This window comes from Paroedura picta, chromosome 11 (genome assembly GCF_049243985.1).
Source record: "Paroedura picta isolate Pp20150507F chromosome 11, Ppicta_v3.0, whole genome shotgun sequence".
Classification (NCBI taxonomy): Eukaryota; Metazoa; Chordata; class Lepidosauria; order Squamata; family Gekkonidae; genus Paroedura; species Paroedura picta.
The window spans coordinates 42,407,496-42,423,938 of NC_135379.1; the positions used below are offsets into that span (position 1 = coordinate 42,407,496).

The following is a 16,443-nucleotide window of genomic DNA, read 5'->3' on the forward strand; positions in this document are numbered from 1 at the left end:
GGTTTCTTCAACAGCAAAGTCTCTACACGATATACAGAATTTCCAGCTCTGAAATGGAACCAAGTTCAATTGGCTGTATTTTAATTTTTCTTACTAAGGCAGACTTTCTCAACCAGGGTTTCATGAAACCCTGGGGTTTCTTGACAGTCCTGGAAAGGTTTCCTGAATGCGCGGGAGTTAATTAATTGTTAATATATATTTTTAAATGTGTTAAACATTCATTGGGTGATATGACCATATGTTGACCCCCACCTCCCAAATAACCAATAATGGGCCTCGAGGGGTGGGAAGGAGAGGTGCCACGGGTGGGCTTGTACGCAGCTCTGCTCCACAACCATATTCTTCATGATTCCACCACTTCTGGAGTTTCTCGAATCTGGGGGTACCTGGCAAAATATATATATTTTGCCAGGTACCCCCAGATATCCTTCCAAAAGTGGGACAATCTGGTCACCTTAAAATAAATCCCAGGTATTGCCGTACTTCTTTGCTTGTGATAAAATGCAGTTGGCTTAGAACAGGGATTCACAACTAGGGGTCCATAGCCCCCTGGGCGTCCCTGGGAGTTCTGAAGTATGGGGGGGGGGGTCCAGGCTGTCTTCACAGCTCCTTCTCTTCTTTCCAGCCCCTATAGTAGTAGTAAAGGGAGGGGGGAGGAAGCAAAAGGGGGGAGGCTAAAGGTGTGATGTCACTTCTGGCGGTGTGGCAGGGAGTGACCAGCTGACCACTTCTGGGGGTCCTCAAAGTCTGAAATTTTTTTTCAGGGGCTCCTCCACAGTCATAGAATCATAGAATCTTAGAGGCCATCTAGTCCAACCCCTGCTCAATGCAGGATCAATCCAGAGCATCCTAAAGCATCCAAGAAAAGTGTGTATCCAACTTTTGTTTGAAGACTGCCAATCACAAGGTTGAAAAAGGCTAGCTTAGAAACTATGCCTGGGAACGGTTTGGAAAATTACTAAGCACAGTTTTATGTTTACCAGAACCCAACCTTAACAAACTGACATTTCTCTCTGTGTGCAAACTGCTGTCAGTCTTGGCCAATTTACGAAGTCCTAAGTAAGGGGCTTTCAAGGTAAGTGAGAAATAGAGGGAGTTTGCCATTGACTTGCTATATAAAGGTTTCCTTGGTGGTATCCTTTCTGAATTCTGACCCCTGTTTACTTTTCAAGATCTGACGAGACCGTGCTAAACTATGCCACCTTTCCTACCCATCTGACATTTTTTCTATCTATTCATTTTTACCCTATAGCCTATGCATCTATTCTGCAAGCGTTTCCCAACAGATTACAATGACTCTTCTAAAGCTTTTCAGCCTCTTAGCATTCTGTAAGTCCCAATGTCCCTCTTGATTCCTCCTCCGGTTAGATACTGTATTAAAGAATATTCAGAAAGGAAATAAGGACTTTGTTTACTTATTTCAGAATACTTTAATGCTGGCCTGCAGTTTTAGAAGCTCATGACTTCCTGCATTCTTTTTTCCCATTTGTCCCGCATAATGAAAAACCTCCATCTGCAGATTTATACAAGGAAGCGTTTCACCCCCTCTTACCTGTACTGCAGTATGTGCTTATATTCTTTGCCTAAAATGCAAAATCCCCTTTAAAGGACATTAGTCACACTCGTTTTAAAAGGAAAGAAATGGTGATGGCTTTTCCTTTTTTAATTTTTGTGCTACAGAGACAGCCATGGCAATTGTTCACCGCTCTAATTCCCAAGGCCACCGTTGTGTTACATAATGTAATTATGAAGTCAAATCCTATTACAAAGGTTTTTTTTAAAAAAAGTAAACAATATTGTGACTTTCAGTGCCAGTGTTATACGTCGTGTGATGAGTCAGTCCACAGAAAAGAAATGAACATTTAAACTGATAAAAACAAAATGTTTGAATGATTGAATCCATGGTAAAAATGATGGCATGAATCACAATGACAAATGAGTCACTCCAAAGTGCAGAGGCAAAAAGGATTCACCCACAAATTCATGAATGAATCCAGGGCCTTGGTGCAGATCAACCTTTCTCAACTTTTTTACCATTGAGAAACCCCTGAAACATTCTCCAGGCTTCCAGAAACTCCAGAAGTGGTGCGATCATGCAGAATATGGTCGGGGAGCATAGATGTGTACATGCCTACCCATGGTTCATCCCCTTCCCACCCCCTCCAGGCCCATCATTGGCCATTTGGGAAGAGGTGGGGGGGGGTTGACATGACCATAATTGGTCATACCATCTAATAAATGTTTAACAATTATATATATATATATATATATATATATATATATATATATATATATATATATATATATATATATATATATATATATATATATATATATATATATATATATATATATATATATATATATATATATATATATATATATATATATATATATATATATATATGAAAGCCTGGTGTAGATGAAAGGTAGTTAAATCCAACCACAGAACAGGACACTCTTCTAGATACATCAGAAAGTCATTTGGATTCATCTGGGTCCAGGGGCAGATCAGTTTAAGAGAGTCCCCCACCTCTGAAATGTCTTGGTATCTGTAAGTCTCAACCCAAGCAAGTAGTCTCTATCCATGACAAAGGAAATATTGTTAAATCCTCCACCCTCAGATCACATTCCTTCTGCCTAGTATAAAATACCAGATCAAAGTGAGACCTGCATAATGTCTAGGACCTGTTATTATCAGACACAGACCCATAGTTGCCATGGAGACAATGAAATCCTGAGCTGCTCCTGACAAGACAGGCTTGGCATGAACATTGGTCCTCCAGGACAACCAGCCTGCCAAATATATTCAATTATGCAAAGATTTGATTCTAGTAGCATCAGAGACCAAGAAGGCTTAAAGTTCCCTTTGCTGCATCTGTATTTGACAAAGGTAGCTTTGACTCTCGAAAGCTCCTACCCTGAAAAATCTTGTTGATATCTTAAGGTGTAGGTCCATTTTGCTATGCTTTGAAACTTAATTATGGAAAACATACTTAATTTACATCGCGTCTATTAAGTCTGAGGGTTTGGTAGACACAGCTCTTCAAAAACAGTCAGCTCTTTATTAGCTCCCAACACCAACTAGAAACACTAGAACTCATGAAACTTATACAAATTTCAGGTGGCCCACCAAGGAACCTGACTGGCCCTTAACGGGGCCCATGGATTGATCCATTCCCTGAGTTTCAAGTCATATAGCATAATGTCTTGTTGCACAGAATGTCCACACGCATAACACCTTCCTTCAGGTTGTTAAATCTAGCCTTAACTAATGCAGAAATTGGTGCTACCTTAATGGTAACTGTTAATATATGCCTGTGCACATTTTGCACAAAACCATATACATAGTCATACAAACAGTACATTTTCACCATCTATTTAGCAAAAAAATTAAAGACACTGAAAATGTCAGAAAGTGCTCAAGAGTGAACTTTTCAATGAAAAACAATTCTGAAATTAATAAGAATTTGAATTTTCATTCTGAAAAGCTTGATTCTCTCACGTCTGCAGAGGGAAAAATTTGGAGGGGGAATGAGTCACTATTAAATGTCCCCAAATCAGAAACTGTTTTACAAAATTAGGAAAATAACTGCCCAATTGTGATTTTAAAAAAAGATTATAGATTTAAAAGCAACCTCATTACTTTGGGGGTTCTCTGGTTCCAGGACATACATTTATTTTTTGTTCAATCCATGGCCATTATTCAAAGGTTGAAAATTTTGGAAGACCAAGTATGGCATTTATTTCAGAAAGCCTATGAAAGTCAGCCAGGAAGCATATATTTTTAGCTGTAGTCACTACATGCTAGCTGCTGCAGTAACAAGTGCTAAATTCATGGGGGTACCAGATGGAAATTATGCAACAATCCCAAGGGCTAAACCCTTTAGTTTCATGGAATAGACACACCTGTCCATGAAAGCTTTCTCCCACCTGTGAAGAAACTGCTTTCTAGGCAAAAATACTCACAGATTATAAACTAAATATATATGGTTTCCAGTCTTCAGGTTTCAAGTTTAGGTCTTCTTGATTCCCTTTATTTCACTGTGAACCATTATTGAGCCTACCTATAGGGCTTCTTCAAAGAAATCACTCCCATCATACATTTGATACATAGGTTTGAACTCTACCAGCTTTTCCACTGGTGAAAGAATGATGAAGACCATTTGAAACAGGCAAATGCCACGTGGGCTGCAACAAAAAACTGGGTAATGTCAAGGGGAAATTCAAGGACACTAACCCACAACCTAGTCATGAGCACTCAGTAGCCACACTCTTGGATTTTGGTACAACAGGATGAAATGTTTTGTCCACCTGGCAAAAACAATTGTAAACTACCTCCGATTAGTAAAAATTCAATGACAATTTTTGCTTCTAAGTTATAAATGATAAACCAGGCTAAATATTAACAGATCAGGGTATTTCTTATTGTAAATATGCTTTAAATTAAAATATGCAGCTCCTAAATGACTACTGTTAGTGAAGAGGTTTGGGAATAACAAATTAATTATATGTATGAACTAATCTAAGACAGCTTTCAAAAACTTGTTTACTGGTAGAGGTCAACTACACCCCCTAGGCATACAAAATAAAACTTCCACACTGGGAATTAGTACAGAATTAATTTTCACTGGATCCTTATGGTTTATTTTTCTCTTCCAAGGAAAACAAATGCTAAGTGCAAATGTATGATGTCAATATAACTCTAGGGACCATTATGCACACATTGGATAATGCACTTTCAATGTGCTTTTGCAGCTGAATTTTCCTGCAAGGGACAGGAAGATCTACTTCTAAAGAGCACTGAACACCATGGACATCTGGAGGGTCACAGTTTGCCCACCCCTAATCTAGAGTATGGTACGTGAGGCCACTGTTGGCTTTTGTGGCAGCTTGCCCCATTTTATCCCATTTTCTTGCCATATACTGAAATTTATCTTGGCTTACACAGCCAGCCTATCATCAAAAACTTCCCCTAAAATTTAAAATGTCCACAGCAGCCTCTCCTATCCCCCCAAAATACAATCTATCACTGAACTTAATGCCAAAAGCACACCTGAAAACAACAGCTTTACAATCCCTGCAGAACTGGAACAAAGTAGGAAACCTTTTTACTTCTTCTGAGCCTTAGGGGAGGGCGGTATATACATGTAATTAATTAACTGATTAATTATATCTATTATATCTGACCACCACCTGTACTCTATAGCATCAATTCTGGCTCTCTGGAACCATCTTTATTAATTAGGTATAATTAAAAACTCAAAGAAGATGAAGCTCTGATAGTACCTGAGAGGAACATCAGCAATGACAACCCTCCAAGTAAGGAAGTCACATGTTGTATAAGACTTTAAAAAGTGATCAACCAGAAGGCAGAAGCAAATGTGTAAAACAATCAATGAAGCTGCTTCAGGATGAGAGCAATGTGGTCTCTGCCTGAAGCTTCTGAATATTTTAAAGGCGGTTTCATCGACAGTCTGCAGTAATCCAACCTTGAAAGCATGAAAGCATGGCCAGAAAGAAAAATCCAGGAGTTGAATCAGTTTCCATGTACAAATGAAAAAAGTATTTACTTCCAGAGTTATTTTCTCTTCTAACAATAGGGCATGGAACTGAGATCACTATGATGGGCAGGTAGTTGTGAATTTCCTGCATTCTGCAGGTGGTTGGACTAGATGACCCTGGGGGTGCCTTCCAACTCTTTGATTCTATGACACCAACCCTAAAGCTATGGATGATCTCACTCAAAAGCCCACCTGCATTTCAAGAAGCATTAATAATGGAATGGTCAAATGAACTTAAATCTGCCAGAAGATCCAACAGGAACATTTAGGGTATACTTCCTTTATCAAGTTCTATTTGGAGATCAGCCATAAGACCACTGTACAGTTATTATCCTAAAAGTAGGCATGAAATCAGCTTGGATGGGTTAAGGGCAGGGGATAGAAAACCCTGGACTTGCTCCTTTTTCTACCACTCTGACCAATTATGCATGGGTTGGAACACCCAACAGGGCTTCAGGGAAAATCCCTGATTATGCTTGACGTTGTCACCATCCTGGGCACCGCCGAGCCCTGGCCCGACCCAGGCCCTCGGAAGACCCGCGTTAAAGAAATGCGGTGTCTTCCGCAGTCCTGGGTCTGCCGCGGGTACAGGTGAGGGCTAGGTTGGGCTAGCCCAGTTCATAATCAGAGGAGCCAGGCTTTTTATGGCCTTTAAGATTCCCCCAACCTATGGCCTCCCTGCAGGGACTCCTCTCACCCCTGCCAACTATGTGGCTCCACAAAGCTGATGGGGCATCCCCCCACCCCCACCATGGTGGGAGAACAGCATGCTGCTCCCGCCCATAATACAGTGGGGGCCCCATGCCCCCGCTCCCCCCGCCGCCACTGCCGCGGAGCAGTCCCAGCGCTAGTAACCTGCTTGGTACACTTTAAAAAATATATCAGTCTCCTATTACAATTTAGAGCTGTCATAGTGGCAACAAAGTATAGACCATACATTGAACGTGAGTCAACAGTATGACTCAGTGGCTAAAAAGGCAAATGGGATTTCGGGCTGTATCAAACGGAATATCGTGTCCAGATCATGGGAGGTGATGGTACCACTGTACTCTGCTCTGGTTTGGCCTCACCTGGAGTACTGTTTTGGGCACCCCAGTTGAAGAGGGATGTAGACAAACTGGAGTGTCCAGAGGAGGGCAACAAAGATGGTGAGGGGTTTGGAGACCAAGACATGAAGAAAGGTTGGGGGAGCTTGGTCTGTTTAGCCTGGAGAGGAGATGACAGAGGGGATCTGATAACCATCTTCAAGTATTTATAACCAATGAGATGAACCAATGGGATGAAATTAATTCAAAAGAAATTCCGTCTAAACATCAGGAAGAAGTTCCTGACTGTTAGAGCAGTCTCTTAATAGAACAGGCTTCCTCGGGAGGTGGTGGGTTCTCCATCTTTGGACATTTTTAAACAGAGGCTGGATAGCCATCTGACGGAGAGGCTGATTCTGTGAAGGCTTAAGGGGGTGGCAGGTTACAGTGGATGAGCGATAGGATTGTGAGTGTCCTGCATAGTGCAGGGGGTTGGACGATGACCCATGAGATCCCTTCCAACTCTATTATTCTATGATTCTATGACCCCATAAAGTGTCCTATGCATATATGTCGAAATTCCTGGAACAGAAACTCCAGGTGATTTCAGCTTGAGACAACCTCAATAAGTTCAAGCCAGGATGTCTGGGAGAGCACTAATAGATGTTACAGCACTGCTCCTGGAATAGAGCACTGCATACATATAAGCGATGCTGGCAATAATTTGGACTGAGAATCTACACAAGGGCATACACACACGGGGGATCACTATAACCCATCTCCCACTTTGTGGATGATGCAAGACCATATACCATACTGGTATATTTGCAATAGTTACATAGTCAAAAAGCTAGTATTCTGATGGTGAGATAAATCAAGATTAACAATATTTATCAAGGGAATATTTGAAATGCAACAGTGTAATTTAACATTTAATATCCCCCCCCCCTTTTTACAACCCAACTTGTTTTACAACAACTCATTTGTATTAGGAACATTTTTTTAATGGTGTCACTAAAAATGTCTCCAGAAACAGATATATCCAATAGCAATTACAGCCCCCTTTTTTTTTGCAAGCCAACTTTGTATTTTTTAATGTTAATATACTCATTAAATGCAATATAAAGACATTTTACATTCTTCTTTAAAACATGAAACTAATTTGGGCCAGTATGCAAATTATCACAAATGGCTACAAATGTATCGCTTTATTATACATGGCAAGGGACAAACAAAGCAACAGAAGGAGCACAAGCACTTTTGATTAGTTATCTTAAATTACCTAAGAGAAGGTTTTGCTTTCTGCAAGCCTTGTGTCTGTCCAGGGATTCTCAAAAAATAAAAGGAGGAAAACATGCAGTTGCTAAAGCATGCAAATCCTTGCAAAAGAGATATAAGAGATCTAAGGTCATCTTGATTTTTAAAAAAACAAATAAATAACAGAGGATCATGCAAATTAATTTTGTAATCCTGATTAGGAAGGGGGGGGGGAAGGAAACGCAAACAGCTTTTAATATAGCAAATATGAGCAGCACAAAGACAACAACCTAGCTGGAAAATCTAGAGCCCTTACCACTATTAACCACAAATAGCCATTGAATACATTTTGAAGACTCTAGCAAAACAAAATTCTTCTCACGCTTGCTTTTCTTATACTGCGCAGGTCCAACTCCTCTCTCTAAATGGTTCATCCCTCGCCCTGGAAATCTACCTTTTGCAAAAAAAAAAAAAAAAAACCCAGAGATGCAAAGTCTGCTTATAGAAAACATGCACGTCATATTCCATCCTCCCACTCTCAGATGCTATGGATGTTTGGAGATGTGCACACTGTTCAAGTCAGAATACTGCATAAAGGGGGGAGGGGGGGAATCTGGTAAGCAAAGCAGCTCAAGCCCATGAGTATCTCATGCAAGTATCAGTCCTGACCTGGAGCTATATTCTTAAGAGGACCCAGGAAGCTTCCACTTTGGTTGAAACATCTACGTAGGGATTGGTTTTCCACAAGCATATGAAGGAACAGAACGCTACCAGAGTCCAATGAACCTTAAGTGACACAGGGCTCCGGGTTCAGCGGAGCTCTTAAATTGTCCTACTGCACTACCAGGAGACATTTCTAACCTTTTGTACAGTTGGCCAAAGTCACAAGCAGCTGCAAACCCCAGAAAAAATCTTGGAAATACTGAAATGATACTGGTGTGTGGTGGTTGAATATCTGGATATAATTTTATGGCATGCATTTTACATGCAAATGTGGATATAAACATGCTGAACAAGCACAGTAATTCTACTTCTGCTCTCAGGAAATACAGCTAATGCCTTAAATGTTTCATGCAGTTAGAAATCCGAATATGATTTGAAAGATGCAAAGCCACCCGGGGACTGTTATTTTTGCTTATTTATTTATTTCCCCCATGAGCCACTAATTGGAAAAGTGCTGCATTTAAACACACATTCTCCTATGGTGCTGAGTTCACATGGCACGTTCAATAGAGAAAATTCCTTCCTTCCTTCCTTCCTTCCTTCCTTCCTTCCTTCCTTCCTTCCTTCCTTCCTTCCTTCCTTCCTCCCTCTTTTGCAAGCTTTCTAGAAGCCTAACAAGAGACAGAGATTACAGCTGATGAGCTCAGAAAACAAATATCCAGAAATGATGAAAAAATAGGTTTTCTAGCCTCGTCTGTTTAGTCAAACCAGATTAGAAATACAGCGCGCACACACAATTCTGGATGCTCATGTGGAGTTATCTGAATTACTGGAAGACTAAAGCAGGAAACCTATTTTTGTCCCCACTTCTGGCTTTTTGGACCACAAGGTAAAGAAAACCCTTCTGCTAGCCACCCAGCACAGAAGTATATGGAACTCAGACTCTGAAAGCAGGGGACAAACAAGATGTTACAGAGGTATGACGTGTGTCCAAATGCAGATCTGAATTAGCACAGCAGGAACAAAGATCTCAAACTCTTCCCCACTTGCTTTTCGCCCTTCTCCAAAGGCTTCCCCCCAGCCATTTTTTCCCCTGGAGTGCTGCCTTAAGATAGTAAGTAACAATCGCAGATCCTCGCTAAAAAACAGCTAGGCAAGAATGAAGTAGGAGGGGTAGGACCCAGGGAAGGAACAAACAAGGAACAAGCAATAAGGCACTGGGACTCCAATAAGGTACAACAAATTATTCTAATGTAATAAACAGATATCCATGGAGTCTTCAATCTTCAGTTCATTCTTTAATAAGCAGAATGCTTAATCAATCCCAAACAAGCTCCCTGAAGAGATCAGGGCCCTGGCTGAACTCCCACAATTCCACAGGGCCTACAAAAGGGAGCTCCTCCTCCTCAGACACCTCTTCCGTGGCCTGAACCAGTCTGACCTCTCGGGGGGGGGGGGGGTTACCTAAGTTGTCATTCTGGTTATATTATTGTTGATCAAAACCACTGGAATTATGTTAATTTAGAACCGCTGTTGGATTATTGTTGATGTTCTTTCTGATTATGTTATTGTGTCTTTCCATGCACTAAACTGCCCTGAGTCATATGGGAGGGTGGCCTAAAAATCAAATAAACAAACAAACTTTTTGTATATTTTTAAGAATTTGATGCTTTTTCATAAAGCTACACAGCAAAATGCATTGGGATGTCTTGAGAATTCCGCTTATTAAAGAATTAACTGAAAATTGAAGGCTCTCTGGATTTCGTACCATACTGGACTCCCAGTTTCCTATTGCTTGAAAAACAGCTGGGGATAACAGTTTTGGAGAGTAAAGTACAAGGTGACACACAGTTATGACCACTTTGCTGAATTGTCTGTTAACTCCACTTGATATATAATTGGCAGTATCCCAAGCCTAAGGGCTGGTCCTTACATGTTCAAGTGCTTAGGCTTCTCCCCAGTCCTTCTGATCAGATTTCTGCTGGGGTGGGAATTCCATTTGAGGAGCGTAATTCCAATTTGCACAGGACCACTGTGCATGAGTACGGCGCATTCAGCCTTCCTCTCTGTGCTGCTCTTTTGACTCAAAAAGGCCTCAGAGAGCTGCTCTACTTACCCCACTGTGGAAACTTTCATGCATCCAACCTGTACGTGTGAGATGCGCCAATGGGTCAAATAGTGGGTCCCTGAGACTGTTCCAGATCAGGAAGGTTTGCGTCTCCTCTCCCCATGTGTTGCTAATCCTGATCTGAATTAAACTCTGAGCATGAAAGTCCCCAACTGAAAGGACACAAGGTGGACACAAAAATCACCCCAGCACACATTACTGTAGTTGCTATGCCTAACTGCAGGGACAAGTAAGATGTGAGATCCATTCATAGAACTCCCAGTATGAAAGCACTTAGGTCTGGTTTAGATCAGAGCCATGTCACACAGGGAAGAAGAAGAAGAAGAACTTATATGCCGCTTTTCTCTACCTGAAGGAGGCTCAAAGCGGCTTATAGTCGCCTTCCCATTCCTCTCCCCACAACAGACACCCTGTGGGGTGGGTGAGGCTGAGAGAGCCCTGATATCACTGCTCGGTCAGAACAGTTTTATCAGTGCCGTGGTGAGCCCAAGGTCACCCAGCTGGCTGCATGTGGGGGAGCGCAGAATCAAACCCGGCATGCCAGATTAGAAGTCCGCACTCTTAACCACTACACCAAATGATGGGGAAGGCTAAGCCCTTCCCCATCATTTTCCCTACATGAAACTGCACTGCAAAACAACTGTTCATGCCACAGGGGCAAATATACAGTTACTGATTCCTGTTCATTTAATGCAAAGGCTAATAATGTCATTTGTAGGTTCATTCCAAGAATGATGAAAGAAGCAACTATTGAAAGAAGCAACTATTGAAAGAAGCAACTACAACTGATGAAAGAGCAACTACACCAGACACCAATTCCAAAACCCTTTGCATGGTGTATTACACAGTTTTCTGGCCAATATGTATTACAAAGGGACAACCTGGCAGAGATTTACAAAGGCCACAGCAAAATGCAGAGGAAGCAATTTTAGGGCACAAAAGGGTATCCTTTCATGACCTACCCCACAGCCTCTAATCTTTTCTCTACAGATCTCATTTAAAAAATCGACAGTAAATTCAAGCAATTCAAAGTAACATCCAAAACATGAATGTTTATTGCATTTCTAGCTACTTTCCCAATTGCTGGTACAGCACCAGGCTCAGCCCTTTCCCATCCCTCAGCTTTCATGTGAGAGAGCTGCAATCATCAGAGGTGAAAACGGTCACATCCAGGGGACTAAGTGACAGCTCTTGAACACATCCCTCAAATTAAGCATGCGTTAAATCAAGCAGAAGCCTGGCGAAACACAGAATTCAGAGGAAAAGCTATCAAATCTCAGTTAATCTGTATCGGTCTCAATTTAGAAAGTGCTCTGGCTAGCCTCAGGCTTTAAGGAGGATTGGATGGTGCAATTTTCGTCCGTTCATCGTTTCGACTAACTGACGGCATAATGCACAGAACTTCTCGTCTCTATAACCTGCCAAGTATTTTGCTTGTTGTCAAAATGATAAAAGAATAAGGGTCCTGCAAGTAAAAGATGTTTTGTACCCAAACACGTTTTTTTCCCATGAGTAAATTGACGTAATTCATTGTTTGCACTTAGGTAAGCAAGGCTGGGGGGGGGGGCACACCAAGTAACAGACAATACAGTGTAGCCAACGGCCAATACAGCAAGTAGCCGGCACCATAAAAAAAACCAGGTCTTGAGCAGCCTCATGGGAGTGGCCCGCTCCATTTTGGAAATCCCTTCCTTAGTCTTGTGGGCATGAGGATGGGTCCAGGTTGCAATACTGGAACCAGAAGGAGGAGAGATGTATGCTGTTTCCTAGATCATAGTTCTGGATCCTATGCTCTGTCACTGACCGACACATAGGATTGCCAATCTTCTTTTCAATATTGGTTTCATCTGCAGCAATTATAATTTAGCTCCATGTCAGAAAAAACTTTAGTGGCCTATGTCTGCATTTTAAACTTCTGTTAAACCAGTGGTTCTCAACCTTCCTAATGCCCTTTAATACAGTTCCTCCTGTTGTGGTGACCCTCAACCATAAAACTATGCAAGGGTTCTTTCACAGAAATTAAACTGAAACTGACCAATGGTGTGAAGATCCATTGTTCACAATTGTATATAAATTGTTTTTTTCCCAGGGTTTCTCAGTTGTCCCACCATACCGATCTCGCTCTTTTCCGCTGCTCCAGACAGACAAACGCTGTATCTTGATCTACCCTGCAAGGATGTTGTGTGGATGGCGCCCCCCCCCCAGCCAAGCTGCTTGCCCTGCCATGACCTCTGTGAAAGGGTCGTTCTACCCCCAAACGGGTCCCGACCCCCAGGTTGAGAGTCACTGTGTTAATAGACTCTCCACCTTTAGAGACACATCATATGATCAGGCTCAGCGGGGTTCTGCTCCTGTGTCAGATCACAAAAAGGAATTTCGCAAGTGATGTTTTACTTTATCTGGCTGGCTGCTATTGAAGATACAGAAAGGGAAAACGAGTGCATGTTCCTCGTTACGAATGACTCTGGACAAAAGGATAGGCAAGGCAAAATACCAGGCCAGTATTTCATTTCCGCTTAAGTCTCTGCATGCAAAGCTTTTCTAGATTGTTTTGGTTACCTACAAGGCAAGGCATTCTAAACAACTGAACATGTAAAGACAGCTCAAATGCTTGATACAATAGTGATGATCTTACTCGTTGGAATTAATGCAGATAGAGTGAATTCTTCAACCAGTGGCAGGACAAACAAGAAATCCTTACTCTACCTACCAGCTGCTTACAAGTACAACATTGTACATTACTCATGCACTCTTTTTTTTCACACTTTGCTTTGTGGAAAAGTCAAGCTCCTCCAGTCAAAACACTTCGAGCATGCCTGATATTTTTTCAACAGCTGTTTTTATATAAAAATTAAGGACTGGGTGTTAACACCTGTTAGTTGCCTCATTCAGGCTTTAGCCTCCAGATGTTGTATAGATTATTGCTTGTCCTCTCATTACCAAGGACACTTGCCCTTGGCTAATGTGATTTTAAAAACACTTTATGTAGGCTAATGAAGAGTGGGGTTTAAAATGCACTTGAAGCGTGTAGCAATAATCCCCGCAATGTATTCAGGATTGTAATATTCACATCCTGAGATAAGCAGCAGCTCAAACACCGAAGAATGCAAGCAAAGAAAGAGAAATGCCCCCATTGTAAAAGTCTTGTTTAAGACTATGCACTAATAGTGTATGTAGGCAAGGTTATTGCCAGATGATGGAAGGGGGCATTAGGTAAGGAGGCACGCAAAAATCCTAGGAAGAGCGGCAGAGTATCTCTCTCTCTCTTTCTCTCTCTCTGTGCTTGTACATCCTCATTATGTCAATATCTGCCCACCTAGTCCTTCTCTATAGAAGTGAAAAGGAAACCATTCACCTATCTGGAAAAAGGGTTACATGTTGGAACTCACTTAAAACATTTGTTTTAAATATTTATATAGCCAACTTTCTCTCAGCTACCCCAGGACCCAAGGTGGGTAACAGTGATGTAAAAACAACATCACATACATTTTAAAAAAAATTAAAAACAACCAATTAAAAAACCATCTGTGCCCCAACTGGCAGAGTCATCATCCTTAGTCCAGGCTCAGACACAATAAAAATGGACCCTCTACAGAGCATTATACAAGTAAAAGAAGTGGTGTAAGATCGAAAACCGTGATGACAGTTGACCCATAGGATCGCCAATACAGAATGGCTAACATCATAGTCATTAGCACAGGCAAGTAAATTAAACATTGCTATTCTGTCTCTATAGAGTGGGGCAGGCGGCGGGGGGGGGGGACCCTGCATGTTGATTCAGATCTAAAAAGAAAGAACATTACACGGCCAATGTTTTGTCGGCACAACTTCATTTTAAGCTCCATTATTATGCCTACAAGATGGCAAAGCACTACCCATTCATCAGAGTAGTTGGAGGAAAACAGCAAAGTGCTTACCTAAAGCTTATCCTTGCAAAAAGAGTAGCAGTTTTAAAAAAAAAAAACTTCTCCCAGATCTAGGAGATACCTATAAGATCCTTAGCATTTCATATAAACAGAACACTAATCAATCATGGACAGTAATGGAAACTATTCTGCATTAGAATAAAAATGCAAACGTAACAGCGTATTAAAACAAGCACGTATACATATACGAAAAGAATATTCTAAAATAATATTTCTAAAAGATAACACATTTAAAAAGGGGGGGGACCATGTTAACCACTGAGCTGAAAACAACCACCAGATGTGTGTACACTTAGCATTTTCTGGTTATATCTGTTCCACATAATATATTTCTGGTAAGGTCTTAGAGGAGGAGCGTGTCTCATGGCTTAAGTGTCACTCAGCTCTTAACACCCACTCAGAGCAGCTATCCCACCCTTGAGTGCCTCCTCCTCCAACCATCTTGCCTGTCTGTCCAGGGGCCAGCCAATTGGCTTCCGTCCCCCACCCCTGACCACTCCCTCCTCCTTCCACTTCCCTCCGTGGCTCAGAGGCTGCAGATCCCTGCTGCGTGTGTGCTGCCCCTGCCAGTGACTTCCGTAACAGCTGCCTCCAGCCTTTCCAGGTCCTGGGGAGAGGGGAAGGCTATTCACAGAGTTCTTCCCCCCGCCCTCCTCAATCTAGGGCTTGGCCCCTAATTATATATAATTGCTGATAAATATTGATAAGGCTGATAGGACATGAAATTGAAACCACTTTGACCAGTGGTTACTAACCTTTTTATTCCGTAAGTCAACCACCAAGTTGATATGCCTTAGATAGGCCCTTTGTTGTGCAAGGAGGGAAGGCCCTTTCAGATATTCTACTCTCTGCAACCAGCTATAAATTGAATACCACAAGATAACACACATTTGCCAAAAATGTTGTCCTTGAAGGCAACGCCACCACATATTATGAAAATTTCCTTTTCCTAGATACGGAACCAACAGGAACCATCAATGTTTTTATTTTACAAAATTGCTCACAGGAGAATGTTTCACAACAGTTTTCTAGTTGTGGCAAATAAGCCTGAGAACAATAATTTGACAGACGTTGAGAAGGACCTTATCTGTGAATTGATCTCGCAACCTAAATTGCTATTATTTTCCCCCCTCAGGTTTAACTGCTGAGCGCATAGCTGCTTCAGCACAAACCTACAGTGAATATATATATCAGGGGTGGGCAAACTATGGACCTTCAGAGGTCCATGGACTACAATTCCCATGAGCACTTGAGCAATAAGAACTCGCCTGAGCGAGCATAAATCTCGATTAAAAAATGGCATTCTTTCTGCCCCCATTGTTGAACTTTGCATAATTAAAAACCATACATGGGAACAATTGCATTATTATGTCTTTAAAAAGGTTGAAACAGAAAGCTTCAAGAGACTAGATGTCAATAAATTACTAGAACAGGAGGAAACTCAAGCTATTTTCAAAACTGGTACTATGGAACCAAATGGCTTAAACAGTTTGTTGGATTTTCGTTGCTTTCTATAACTATCTTAACTTTTTACTTATCTGGTGTTTTACCATGTCCCAGATGTGGGCAATTGTAGATAGTATTTAGTATCTCCTTCACCCTGATTCAGATGCATCTGGAGCGCCATTAGCTAGGAGTAGCTGCGGTTAATATGACCTTGTAAGTCTCTGTTTTGTTTTTGTTTTTCTAAGAATTTAAAATGACATTAATAATATAGGTTGCTGCACTTGAATACTATATAAGTTTCTTATTATTATAATTGAAATGTCTTATTTTTGTTCCAGATACTCTGTCCAAGAGACTTTGCTTATATGAAGTTTGTCTGAAACACTAATAGTATGTATTCATGACATTTCTATGTGTATTATATTTATTAACTA

General features: G+C 41.2%; 1 protein-coding gene across 5 annotated transcripts in view; it reads right to left on the reverse strand.

The window, feature by feature from the left end:
* Positions 1-16,443, reverse strand: part of MYRIP (myosin VIIA and Rab interacting protein) — a 163,136-nt gene that overhangs the window by 52,244 nt on the left and 94,449 nt on the right. The gene's annotated exons all lie outside the window — the stretch shown is intronic.